Source organism: Patiria miniata, unplaced genomic scaffold (genome assembly GCF_015706575.1).
Source record: "Patiria miniata isolate m_02_andy unplaced genomic scaffold, ASM1570657v1 HiC_scaffold_10, whole genome shotgun sequence".
Taxonomy (NCBI): Eukaryota; Metazoa; Echinodermata; class Asteroidea; order Valvatida; family Asterinidae; genus Patiria; species Patiria miniata.
The window spans coordinates 16249370-16264071 of record NW_024037048.1 but is presented as its reverse complement, the minus strand read 5'-3'; the positions used below and the strand labels follow the sequence as shown (position 1 = coordinate 16264071).

Genomic DNA, 14702 nt, shown 5'->3' with positions numbered 1-14702 from the left:
ACCATCGATGCCTGCATCACCCTTTAGTCCCCTCTGACCTTTGACACCCGGTGCCCCTGTAACACCCGGTATTCCTCGCTCACCCAGCTGCCCAAACGGTCCTTGCTCACCTGCATCACCCTTTGACCCTTGTAAAATTCCTACAATTGCAGCTGTTTCCTGGCAGCACGTTTGGCCCGCCTGAGACGCAGGACCATCACCGTCCGAGGGAACCGGCCCAGTAACGGAAGCTCGGAGGTTGACGGAGTTACCCAGAAGGAGGGCGATTGAAAGAACGGTTGCCACGAAGATCTTCATTCTGTACAGAATAAAAATGATTAAACTGAAACAAATCAGGTGAGAATTTTTTTAAAATAAAATAGTTCAAAAAGTAGCGACGAGTAGAGAAAAAGGAAAAAATGTTGCAACCTGACGCCACTTTTTTCTTCATTATAGCATCTCAATGAAGGTCATTCATTGCAAAAATTAAGACATGAATCAGGGACTGAGAAACATTTCCATTTTTGTTAGAAAATGCTTCAAACATTTTCTTGATCCTCCATAAACTTTGTACACAATCGCGGAAGTGGCGTCAGGTTAACCTTTTTTCCCGAGAAAAATACTGATGTCGGATAAACTGCAGAATTATAGTCTAAAAACTCATGACAATCCGCCAACGGATTTGAAGAAAAAACACATATGATTGAAGAAATCACTATTCAGAATGTGTTCTTCGTGATAACGGGGGCTGTAGCTAACATTGATGAAAAGCTTAATTTTTAAAATTGGTTGGCATGGCAACCCATTGAATTGTTTAATAAAAGTCACCAAATTGCATGCGGATAGGGTGAAGCGCACTGGAGCTGTAGTATTTTTGGGGGGGGGGCGGAGCAAATTTTTGCCCTTCTCCAGTCCTGATAGAATAATTAAACATCACCACACCCACCTCGATGGTTCGTTCTTGAAGATCAGGTCCAAGAAGAGATCACAATGAGTTCAGTGAAGGCTGAAAAACATACGAAGGAACACTGATTACCTTTTATACTTTAGTAAGAAATAATATTTTATCATTCAATTTAGATAAACTCGTGAGTTTTTTCTCATTTAATTTTGATGGCACAAATTGTTTTGATGGCACATTGTTGGATTTCTCACGACATTGACTGATGCTTGAAATTAGTCCAATATTTCTATTGAAACGTTTATTCAAATTGCCTGCATCTACTTATGACGCAGTAGTAAGTCATTCAAATTTCAATGTCACACCTTGCTCATTCAATATTTAAAAAAATGGGCAAGCGTTTTGAACACCCGGTTGAATTTAGCAAAAGTTCACAATTGTTCAGAGTATTTTCATGCACGAGTAAAAAAGTAGGCATCAAAACGTGACTTGTGCCTTGATTTTCTTGCGCTTTGGATTTCAGTCCCGCTCGAGAATTCAATTTGATGCGTACGTTTATAAAAGTAGCACGTGTTCAATGACATAAGTTGCTTAAGATGTTGTGTTATAGTGTTGCAAAACAGTTTAAAATTAATGACATGGCTTTTGAAAAAGTTTGATCAAGGAATTTACAGCTATTTCGAAGAAAATATTGAATGCCTAACAAATTTCAAAACAGAAGTTTAAAAATGTAAAATGTTAAAGTGATAGAAGAAAATACATTCTGAGCACTCAAAAGAGAGATCTGTATATGTAAACCGAAGTGAGCAGTTTGTTTATTGTTGTAATCACTCTGTGGAAATAAAAAGAGCGAATTATTAAATTTTCTTTCTTATCGCCAATGCGATTGACGTTTAGCGAATCGCTAATGCCAGATTAAGATGACTCCTGATTTTACTGCACTTTCGCTGAAAATGAATACTTCCTCTATAACAAATACGCCTACTCGGTGAAAACTCCAATAAAAAATAGAATGATTTTTTTAGCACGAAAAATGCTGTCCACACGCCTTTTGTTGTTGTAAATATCCCAAAAAATCGAACGCTCTAACTGCGACCATTTGAAGAGTAAACATTGCGACTTCATGAGTAAGTTGCGAAATTGGATGGGAAAACTATATTATGATTCACTGACGTTATAAACAATCACAAACGAATAACAACGTGATCAACGAACAACAAAGAATTAGAACGGTAATTGCATACACAATTTAGTAAAACATGACAACATGATTAAGAATATAACATTATATACATGCTAACTAATCCGCTTAAACAATAACTAGCAATTGATGCAATCAATACTAATTTTCATTAAGTTATCTTTTTAACTTTTGCGAAACTAATTGTGAATAGATAAAACAAAATGACAAATTTAACTTAGCGTGTTTCGCCATTATTTCGAGGCACCCTGGTGAATTTGACGAGGAATCTGATTGTCTGAGAATAAAATCTAAATTGATGGTGTTGCTATACAACAAATGGCATGTCTAGCAACGGTTTGAGTGTCTGTATTATCAACATTGCTTTAAAGATGCAGTTTCCCGTACTATTTTCGAGTTTCACCTCCACAATTTGATTTCAATTGCTATTTTTCTAAAAATATATCATATATTTACTTTTGAATTAGTAATGGAACGGAAAAAAATCCACCAAAGTTTAGTTACTGAATTATTGCTTCACAAACTTTAAATTATTGGCTGTCAGACAATAATTCGCTTCTCGCAGGGCGGGTTCAATTGTGCGCAAAAATGAAAATTCCTTTGGCATGCAGACGCCCAAAATCGGATCAAAGTAGTTGTTTTTACCTTAATAAACAAAACACATATACACATGGACAATTCGTAAGAGAAACAAATCTATTTTGAATAGCAAGGGGTATGCATCCTTACTTTGAATAAAGGAAATTGATTTTGAATGCACATTTGAAAAATTCGATCGGAAAACCTATATTAATGATAAATTTCCTTCGAAGACGTTTTCTGTTACAGTTTTGACAACAACGTTTATCGATGCACACAAAAAGATAAAGTCTGCCATTAAATAAACGCTCAATTCTGACAGTTGTGTGAGGATATGTCAAATAGCAGATACTCACCCGAATGTAACGTTCTTGAATTCTCTCACGAAAGGAATCGAGCAGATTGCTGGCTGAAAATAATACCAACAAAAACGAGTCATTGAAAGTCAGCTGGGAGATAACTTGGGGGATGGTGGGGGCGGCATAGCTGAATTGTATCAGTAAAACGCCGCAAAAAATCTCTGTCGGGTGAAATGTGATTTGGATTGATTATTTATTCCGGTAGGAATTCGTTCATCAACAGCCCTGACTAGACTCACGCACGGGTGGTTTTTTTTGGAGAAACATCCAAACAAAAACAAGTTGAAATTAGTTAAGATCATTTGCAAATGTACAGAAAGTGTACTTCACAATAGAACTGGTTTCAAACAACCTGTAAAATTATTCCGCCTGATTAAGCGTAAAATAAAATAAGTACAATGAAGGCTTTGCTGTTTTCAAAATAGTGTGCCGGCGGGCACACTCTGTTGCGTGTGTAAGCAACGGCATCCAGTTGTGCATACGTTTACTCTTCAATGAGACTTGTATGTTTGCATGGTGGACATGAAAAAGAATATAAGGTTTGCGGTAACACCGTGTGAATAATTTTGAGTTGTGTGGTTCTGAGAAGAATCAGTTCGTCATCAGGAAACTGCCGGACTCTTGCTGGTGTAGATGTTTAAGTAGCACCCGGGGGAGGGGGGGGGGTAGTTCAGTGGACCGTTAAGGTGGGAGATTCTGGAAGAGGATGCTAAAAGTTGCCAGGTAGGATGCTAAAGTGGACTGTGTGCACTCACTGAAGCATGTCAGAATGATGGTGGTACAGCTAGGATGAACATTAAGGGGTGCAGAACGAGTGCCAAGGGGTTTAGGGGACCCATAGGCAGAACTAATGCGGGGGATCGAACTATGGGGATTGGTTAGGCCCGTGGGTATAAAAGACCCATTGGACCTACGATGAAGGAGTGGTCGCCATCATGGAGGTGGTACCCTATGTCTCGTGGATCTGTGTTGTGTTTGTAGATGTCCATGGCCTTCCGGACTCGCCGAGGGTGCCACTGTTGGTTGCTGGTGATGAGCTGTGCTTGTGGCCAGTTGATGGTGTGGTCTTCGCTGTGGGAATGTTCGATGATGGATGACTTCTCGTAGTCCCATCGTGGGCCATGTCACATAAATGAACACGTCACATAAAAGTCTCCTGATGACGAACAAAGCACATTGTCGACACGTCGAGTTCAAACAACTTGTTCTTCTCAGAACCACACAACTCAAAAGAGATATTATTCACATGGTGTTACCACAAACCTTCGAAACTGCGTTTTCTCTTTTCTCAAAGGATAGAATTGAGATTTCAACAGGTTACCAGATATACACCCTATACTTCAGATTTTTATCGATTTTGTTGCTTTTAACGAAAATAACACACTAAGGGCAAAAGATCCTATGTTCCTCTTAATTGTTCAACATTGCTCGAATTTGAGGTTGCAGGAGTCACAACGAGGATACATATTCTGCTTTAATTAATCGATCTCATGTTAAAAAAATGTCCGACCAAAAGACTCTCAATGCCGGAAAATGATGTGAGTACATCGCACCAGGATTTCATGTTTGAAAATTAAACTGATAAAGCAAACAGTTCAAAACGAGGCAGAGAATAAGAAGCTAGTTTACCGTACATGTATTATTGGCCAGCTTATAAACAGACAAACTTTGGCAATATTGTTTTTCTTTGAAATAAAATGTTAAAACACCCATTTGTAAATCATCTGAAAATTATAATTAAAGTGAGTGACTTTTTTTGAATAAGTACGAATCACGATGCATTTCAACTATTCTGAATCACAACAGAAAACTTGATGTAATGAATTCTTAAAAATTAAAATGCAGCCAAAATTTGATTACTAGACTACCAGTCGAACCTGAACTAAGTTTTGAGAGTGCACAATGGAAGTAGTAGCGGAAATATTGTCAGACAGAAATTCTTTATTCCGAACAACAAAACCCCGATATATATTTGTGTGATCGTGTACGACCCGATCACGGTTCTGAATTGGCAAGAATTATTGTATCCCTTTCTTTTCTTTTTCTTCCTTCCTTGCTTTTTTTCCAGGCAATAATTCTCCGCGACTTTTCTTCTCAACGGTACATGGTATAAACTGGAAACCTTGAACAAACACTAACCCTGATTCCGAGGTGAGTATCTGACGTCATGATGACGTCATCATCAGGCATCAAGTTACAAACGATTTCAATGCAAAAACCCATGGACAAAAAGAACAACCATGTCCATACTTTGTAATCTGATAGATGATACCTTGATAAACATTTCTGATTTCCGAAAACAAAGTCGTCTGACCTTTTCTTCCGGGACTACCGATTAAATTAAAGGTTAATGCAAAATACAAAAAGAAACCGCAATGCAAAACAAACATAATTCCTTCGAAACGGTTCAAGGAAAAACGATGAAAACTGGTAAGTACGTGAACCTTAGTGCGAAAAGGGGGACATTTTGGCGGCGTCATCATGACGTCATCGTACATAAAATTATAAGCCTTTCCGGTCAACATGTCACGAAATAGTTTCAGCAATATCTTCATTTTCGTGAGATGGAAGATTGTGACTTTGACAACATTTCATATTCCAGGGCATGTCGCTTGACCTCAATTTACTTCCTGTGCTCCCGAAATTGCAAGTGAATGTAGATTGAACGAAAATGTTTTACTACCATCAAACAAATTATGGAAATAACCCTTGACCAGAATTATCAATGATGTTTGTATTCTGTAAACAGATACATGTAGATCATTAATTGATAAACGTGTGTAGTCGTGTATGTGAAGCAGCTTGACCTTTTCTTCCGGGATTACCGGAAGGTCAAAGTGAGGTAAATTCACAATGAAAACAGACGCCTCATGTAAAAAAAATAAAACAAGATGAAAAAAATATTAAACGGTTCACGGAATGACGACGAAACCTTATGAAGATATTTTTAAGAAGGGATAAATAAGGAGACTAACAGTCATGGCTATATAGGAGAATATTTTTTTTCAGAAGGGATAATTGAGGAAACTCAACATCATGGCTGGGAGGATTTTTTAAGATGGACAATTTGAGGAGACAAACCATCATGGCAAGGAGAATATTTTTTAGATATGATAACTGAGGAGACTACACTCTAAAAAAGCATTAGTCAGATTTGACTAGAAACCAGTTAAATTTGACTAGCCATTCAGGGTCAGCTGGGTGCAACTGAAAATCAGTCAATCTGACTAGATTTTTCCAGTCAGTATTATTGACTTGGGCAAAATAGTTATGCCAATAACTGAATTTGGAGTCGAACCCAACAACTTTTTCTAATCATAGTATGAAACTTTGCATGTTTAACTAAATTCCTAGTCAATTTTCAATAACTAGGAAAACCAGTCAATATTTTGACTAAGTTGTTTTTAGAGTGTAACCATCATGGCTAAAAGGATATTTTTTTCAGAAGGGATAATTGAGGAGACTAACCATCATGGCAAGGAGAATATTTTTTTAGATATGATAACTGAGGAGACTAATCATCATGGTTAAGAGGATATTTTTTTTAGAAGGGATCATTGAGGAGACTAACCATCATGGCAAGGAGAATATTTTTTTAGATATGATAACTGAGGAGACTAACCATCATGGTTAAGAGGATATGTTTTTCAGAAGGGATAATTGAGGAGACTAACCATCATGGCTAGGAGGATATTTTTGAAGAGAGATAATTGAGGAGCATAACCAGCAAGGATAGGAGGATATTTTAAGAATGGATAATTGAAGAGACTAACGTCATGGCTTGAGAGATGTTTTTTAGAAGGAATCCTTGAAGAGACCAACCATCATGGCTTGGAGGATCTTTTTAGATGTGATAATTGAGTAGACGAACCATCATGGCTTGAAGGTTATTTTTAAAGAAGGAATTATTGAAGAGACAAACCATCATGGTTATTTTTTTAGATGTGATAACTGAGGAGACTAACCATCATGACAAGGAGGATATCTTTTGAGAGGGGATAACTGAGGAGACTAACCATCATGGCTAGGAGGATATTTTTTGAAGAGAGATAATTGAGGAGCATAACCATTAAGATTAGGAGGATATTTTAAGAATGGATAATTAAGGAGACTAACGTCATGGCTTGAAGGATATTTTTTTTAGATATGATAACTGAGGAGACTAACCATCATGGCTAAGAGGATATTTTTTTCAAGAAGGGATAATTGAGGAGACTAACCATCATGGCAAGGAGGATATTTTTCAGAAGGGATAATTGAGGAGACTAACCATCATGGCCTGGATGTTATTTTTGAAGAAGGAATTATTGAAGAGACAAACCATCATGGCTATTTTTTAGATGTGCTAATTGAGGAGACTTACCATCATGGCAAGGAGGAAATATTTTTAGAGGAGATAATTTAGGAGACTAACAATCATGGCTAAGAGAATGTTTTTCAGAAGAGATATTTGAGGAGACTAACCAACATGACAAGGAGGATATTTTTCAGAAGGGATAATTTAGGAGACTAACCATCATGGGAAGGAGGATTTTTTAGAGGGGATAATTGAGGAGACTAAACAAGTTGGCTAAGAGGATTTTTGTTAAGAAGGGACAATTGAGGAGACTAACAATTATGGCTAGGAGAATATTTTTAGAGGGGATAATTGAGGAGACTAACCAACATGGCTCAGAGGATTTTTGTTAAGAAGGGATGATTGAGGAGACTCACATCATGGCCACGGGAATATTTTGAGAAGGGATAATTAAGGAGACTAATCTTACTGAAAAATATTTCACAAGCTGCGTTGACGCGATTAACACAGAAACTCAGAAACAGCGGAGAAATATCCAGCTTCTACCGCTCACGATGTTTGACATTTTTTTAGCAATAAACTTCAGAATTAAACCACATGTTGATTCAAACACTGTGAACAAAAAGGGAACGATCGAAAAGCTACGTTGAGGAACGTTTGGCAAAACAATGTCGAATGACGTTTTCTTGTTTTTAAATTTGACCAAAAAGATTTAATGCACAGAAAAAAAGATATTATCTCCTACCAAATTGCTGCTCAATTCTGATGCTTGAATGAAAAAAAATGTCAAATAACAGACACTCACCTAAGCACAGTTCTTGAATTCTCTCGCGGAAGCACTCCTCAACACTTGAGCGGATTGCTGGCTGAAAAAAATACCATAAAAAATATGAGTCATTAAAAATCCTCTTGGAGATAACTTGGAGTCTGGTGGGGAGGCATGGCTGAATTCCACAAGTACAATACGGCCAAAAAATGTCTGTACAGTGAAACTGTAATTTGGGTTGACTATTTATCTCAAATGCGTTCTCCAAAAAATCAAATCTATCCATGAATTCTACAAAATGCATCCAGCTATTGAACTTGTATAAAACTGTGTGCATCATCATGATCCAGTGCGTTTGTATTTGCGCCCTCTAGTCTATTCTGACCAGTGACACTTTTATCCTGCAATGCTTAAAAGTAACTTGATGAAACCGGAATGGCGCACTGTGAACTATTGCAAAATGCCAGTTGAACAACAAAGTTCAAAGGCATTGAGAATATCCACAAGTAATAATGAGATGTCCGGATACCTGTATACGTTCTTCCGTGGCCAACTTCCGCATAACTTTTCATTCTGATTGAGTTTGAGTGATATCCGGAAATAATGTGAGTACATTGCACTAGGATTTCATGTTTGAAAATTTAGACGATAAAGTCAATAGGAAAAAGGGAGGCAAAAAGTAAGAGTGTGCTTGATCGTGCCAAAAATATTGGCCAGGTTATAAAGAGTCCAGGTTTTGCGAGCCTTGTTTTTTGAAACCGAAAAAGTAAAACATCGATTTGTAGTTCCTCTGAAATATTATTTTGAATGATCAATACATCTTTACTGTTCTGAATCACAGCAGGGAACTTGATGTTTTATACTTGCGAAAAACTGCGGTCAGAAAACAGTCCAACCTAACAGTCGAACCTAAATAAAAAAAAGTCCATAAATGTGACTTCGTAGTGCATTATCCATATCGACAAGAAGCCAAATGATTTTTGTTCAAGAAGTAAAGAAACCAGTCAGTATTTGGACAATTTGTTTATGAGAGTGCACAATGGAAGTAGTAGCGGAAATATTGCCAGACAGGAATTCCTCATTTTTATTGCCTTGAAATTTGACCTCACAAAACCGTGGTCTGCATCCGCACCAACTGTTTACATTAAGAGCTGAAATAAAATAGCTCGATAATTTACAAAAGTATTTGAAATTAACTCTTTCATATGGGCTTTGATTAGTGCATGTTATGCACAAACAAAGCCCGTCTGAACAAGTTAATTTCAAACATATTTGTAAATTATCGCGATACTTTATCAACTCCAAAGTGGTCGTTGGGAAAAGACACAACTTCTGGATCGGAATTAGCGCGCTGGCTTTGCTGTGAGCAGACGTGTATCAGAGTCATAGTGAAATGATAAAGAACAATTTGTTCATAAAAATCTTTGGATTGTTTCAGTCCTCAAGCTACCACATTTTCACAAGCACATAAAGACGAGAAAAATATCAAGCCTACCACCGCGCTCGCTGTTTGGAGAATCATTGAATCAGCAACATTCAACAAAATCTGAATCCCGCATTGACTCAAACACATTGTGCAAAAACAACAAATTTCTTCAGAGGAAAAATGATTGTTTCAAACACTCACCGAGCAAAATCTTGTTCTTGCAGTCAGTTCTCTCTCTGGTTGTCGTCCGAAGGTGACCTGTGGTTGATATGAAGGGTGGACGGCCCCACATGTCTTAAATAGTGCCATCGATTTCCTGAGCAGTGACTAAAAACTCGGACCTGGATTGTGATTGCATGGCTCCTGTACGCTGTCAATCACACATCACCGACTCGCTTCATATTAATGATACGAAAGCAGTGTTAATGTCGTTGAGACTATATAAAGTCAACATAAAAACTAGTCACCGAGATTGAAATGGCCACTTCTTATTGGTGGATATTGTATGGATGTCGGTGACACATCCAAATATGGAATTTATGATTGACACACACAGCCTGTCAGTCACAGACCACTCACTTGTGGTCACCGACTTGTCGTCACCGACTTGTCACCTACAAACTGTGATTGGTGGATAGACAAGTGACGTATACACTTGGCCGTGATTCATTCAATGTACAGTTGGCGCTTCAGTCTATTAAATTGTGTGGATATATTCGGGATTATATGAGGAATTAAATCGTACTCAAGCCAGCGGAGACGCTTGGGTTTAACTTGAGGTAGGGCACCTGGGGTGCGTTTTTTTTTTTCAAAGGCTGCACTAAATGCAAAATAAAAGTATTATTACAACAGTAAATGTAATTCAGGTTTTCAAAATGGGGCGGGGGTGGGGGCGGCTTCCACTGAGGGTGGGGAATACATGTGCCTCCGTTTTGGTGCTTTATCAGCGACTTTGTGGGTCCTTTGCAAAGAAGATCCAGGCCCCACAATGCAGAAAAATCAGCATTCTGGCGGTTCACGATCGCCTGTGTAACCGCGGCGACTTCCCATTCAATTCAATACAAATCAACCGTCATCCGCAATAGCCCTCAGCGAACGCGGTTTTGTGGCCTGAGTGGTTGCGTCCCCTTACATTAGAAAACTGCACGGTGGCCTCAGCGTAAACTGCACCAAATAGGCCTATCAGTTCATAGTTGGGCCCATCAAAAAGCCAATTCACTGAGAAATTCGGAAACTTGTAAAATGGAAGTATTTGTGAACTCTTGCTGCACAAATAGACAAATACCATACAGAAACAGTGAATTGGAACAAATTGTTAGCTGATCCTACGCATACAAAACACACAGAGCGTGAACCTTGCAAGTGAAGTGTTTCGTGCGTGGTTCACGCTGCATTGCTTTGAATAAATTGGCCGTCCAGAAACATCGGCATTGTGGCCGTTTCACCCGCTTCACACCGCACCGTTTTCACGTTCCCATTGAATAACGCACGGTGAGCGGTCTACACATTGCACCGCATCAACCCCTCAGTGAACGCGGTTTGAGGGGATTTTGTGGCCCGTGCGGTGCTATATCCCTCACATTTAGAAAACAGCATTGAACTCTCCACATTTCAGGCCATATCTGTGTTTCTGTAAACGCTGCGCCGACGTTGGGCCAGCTTTGGGCCAGCATCAAAACGGAATCGCTGAGACATTCGGAAACTCGTAAATTCAATCATTTGTTAAAATACATCAGACATGCAACAAATATTGACTGGTAGAAACAGCGAATCAGAACAAATTTAGCTGTCCTGGATGCGTGCACAAAGCATACACGAAGCGCACACGGCGTGAACCTGGTAAATGGACATTTTTGTGCATGGTGCACGCTGCATCATTATGCATAATTTGACTTCCAGAATGATTCAATATTTCAGCGGTCTATTAATCGTGTGAGCACCGCGCTGTGTTTTCAGTGTGTGTCCCGTTGAAACTGAACTGTCGACGGCTCCACAAGTACCGCCACATCACGCCCAGTGAACGCGGTTTCGGGGGATTTTGTGGCCCGTGCGGTGTTGCCTCTTACATTATGAATACTGCACGGTCGCCACATATGAGGTTATATTAATATAAGGGATCGGGAATAAATGTGTGCTTCGGAGGTTTTTATCACTCTGTTTAAGACCACTTAGAGTCTGGGTGCTGATAAATACCGACGGAGCACATATTTATTCCCATTCATAAATACCTTTTCGGTAAGAAAAAATCATATAATTCGTTCAAAACATCCCGATTTTGTTTAACAAATTCACTTTATGCTTTTTGAAACATCCCTCTTGCAAAATAATGGAGTGTTCAGCTGGCGAGTAAGATGTAAACAACCCTTTTATGGAGATTGACGCGCGCGTAGCATGTTCTGCGCGATTTCGCGCAGAACGCACCTGGCGCGTTGCGTCTTGAATTTAGAGCTATAAAATTCTGACTCCCTGGTAGTGTTGCGCATGCCTACGTGAGGATTGTGAACGTTGAACCAATGAAACGATAAGAGGCACTGGATTTTTAGGAGTCCACATTTTATTGTGACACTGGAAAAGTGTTGAAGACCAGCTAGCCATGTCTTTATCATCCGTTTAAGACCGGCCACGTGACGGGCTCTCGACCAATAGGAATAGCTAAACTGTCTGAGGTATTTATGAATGGTGATTGAAGCACATGAGGATTCTGGAGGATTGAGAACGAATGCATTTTGTGGCAGGACTGTCTGATTATTTTGAAGGATTTGGCGTTGGTTATCCATCCATCCTCAATCCTCCAGAATCCTCATTTGATTCAATCACCATTCATCCTCAGTCCTCTAGAATCCTCCAAAACCGCCGGGAGGATTTTGGAGGAGTGAGGTGGGTTAGGGTTAAAAAATACTCCGGAAAGATTCCATACCTGGAGTTCTGGACATTTAATGAAATATCCTTGGTGTTTTTTCAGACAGTAGGATGCTGGCAGTGCCAGTAAGCATGTAGGATGGAACGCCGTATTATCACGTTTCTTGTTTGTAATATTGCATAACTCTTCCTTTTCAAATGCCTGTGAAAATAGACATGCTCGGAGAATGTGCGAATGGAGGTGGACTCCCTATTATCGCGGTATGTGGGAATTGTGGTCTTTACATTATATAATCTCAAATTTTTTTTCATAGTTAATGTTTTACCAAAACATCCCCTGAATAAAGTCTGATATTTTCCCTGTAACGTTCAAGTTGATTAAACTTTGAAAGACTATATCCCTGCAGCAGTGCAGGATGATTTCTTAAAACCCTGCCCTTCCCCGCAAGGAGAAGAAAATTACTGTGACAAGTCTACTGATTGGTGATTGGGGGCGCCATTGAGTTTACACGGTGTGCTGTTTTATATTTTTATGCGCTGTCCTTATTTTGATCCCACGACTCCACGATCGATTTTCGGAGGTAGGTCGACTGCGGCAATCGATTTTCGGAGGTAGGTCGACTGCGGCTCCACGCCTCCACGCAGCCGTACGGAGGCGAGGATGTAGAGTAAAGTGGCCCTGCATTCTACAGTTGTACCGTACCCCTGAATCTTTTGGGAACCAGACTAAAAATAAATAGGGCCTAAGATGTTTATTTTTCATCAGCCAATCAGCATCGAGCTTTCATCGCAGCGAGCTTTCACGTTTGCCTTCTTGGTTTTTGAGTCTGTTTTCTGGTTGTCATTGTCGTCTTTTACCCCTGAATTTCCCTCATAAATCAAAGCCCTGCCCTCTTTCCACAAAATTAAACCTGCTCATATTCAAGAAGGTGTCATTGCCAAATGTTCAGATGTGCCAAGAAATATCAGAATGTCAATTTTGAGTGTCATTTAGTCAACTGTTTTGGTGAGTCTTTCCCTTCCTATATAGTCGTGTTCCCTAACGTGGCGCACTTCGAAGCTTACTAGTTTAAACAATGTAACCACTTGATTTTCTATTTCGCTCTCGGACGTTTCACGCCGTCAGAGAAAAAAATTATAAGCTTTATTTTAGATTCGAGGGATTTATTGGGCTCTTAAATAGTTCAAAATTTTTGTAACATCAAAATTCTCTAATTAAAGTTACGTGGGCGGATCGTTTCGATAGATGTCTCCATCATTACAAAGTGCAAAGCTTTCATATTGCTAGAAAAAAAGAAATTTGAAAACAAAATGTATTTTTTATTGTCAAAACTAAAAAAATTGCACGGGCAAGCAACTATAAACTGATCACTTAATTCCGGTTATGCCATTCTACTTGTCTGATATAGCGCCCTCTGTTGAAAATTTGAAGAGCTCCCTCTATTGATATACATAAACAGCTAATTTGTGATCCAATAAATAGCGCACTCTATTGAAAAACAAAACAGCGCCCTCTACTGACCATACAGTTACCAACTCGCCCCCTTACCAACTCGTTTTGGGGAAAGGTAAATTTCAGAATAAAATACAGGATTCTTGTGGAGCAGTTATTCAAGATCAGCGTAGTAAGACACTTGTAACGTGAACGTATAGTTTTGTCCCATTCTGACTAATAAAAAAGTAATAAATTATGCTGGCATGGCTGGCAAAAAAAATGTCAGTTAAGTTAGGCCTAGGGCTAGGCTAGGCCTTGTTTGAGTTTGCATGGACAGTCCTCAATTTTCGGAAGAATTGCTCCTTTAGTACACGTCCAGCAAATACCAACTCACGCTTTATTTAGCCGTTAATAAATGGAATGTCATGGCCTAGCATTTAAGAGCACCGGACTCATGTCCCGTGGTTTCAGAGGCAACAGTGACGTGGGTTGGAGCCCGCCGGCGGACACTTGTGCTTAAGCAAGGCACTTGACCATTCTTGCTTCGTCCTTTGGCGTGTTTGGATGGGACGTAAAACCGTAGGCCCGTGTGTTGTATTATGAATGCACGTTAAAGACGTGTTCGCTAAGAGAAGGGGTTCGCCCAGGTGTCCTGACAGTGGCCGCAGCAACTTATATTAAACCAATAAAAGGTGCTACATAATGGGTCTCATATTTCTCATGTACTTCATTCATCTAATAATAGACATAACTGCCAGCGCCTTGAGTACCTATACTCCGTTGCGATAATGCCTGAATAGGCTTCTGCAACGTAACCATACAGATACAGATAAAAGGGCCTTTCTGTTATCCTACGGTTTTCATAGAAATTGATGACGTGCATGCCATGAGCAGCCAGTG

The 14702-nt window shown here is 39.3% G+C and overlaps 1 long non-coding RNA gene across 1 annotated transcript; it reads left to right on the top strand.

The window, feature by feature from the left end:
- The first annotated feature begins 293 nt into the window (after positions 1-293).
- LOC119738968 lies at positions 294-14702 on the top strand. The gene is made up of 3 exons (XR_005272526.1): positions 294-336; positions 5088-5170; positions 14669-14702. It is a non-coding gene; the product is annotated as an uncharacterized LOC119738968 (long non-coding RNA).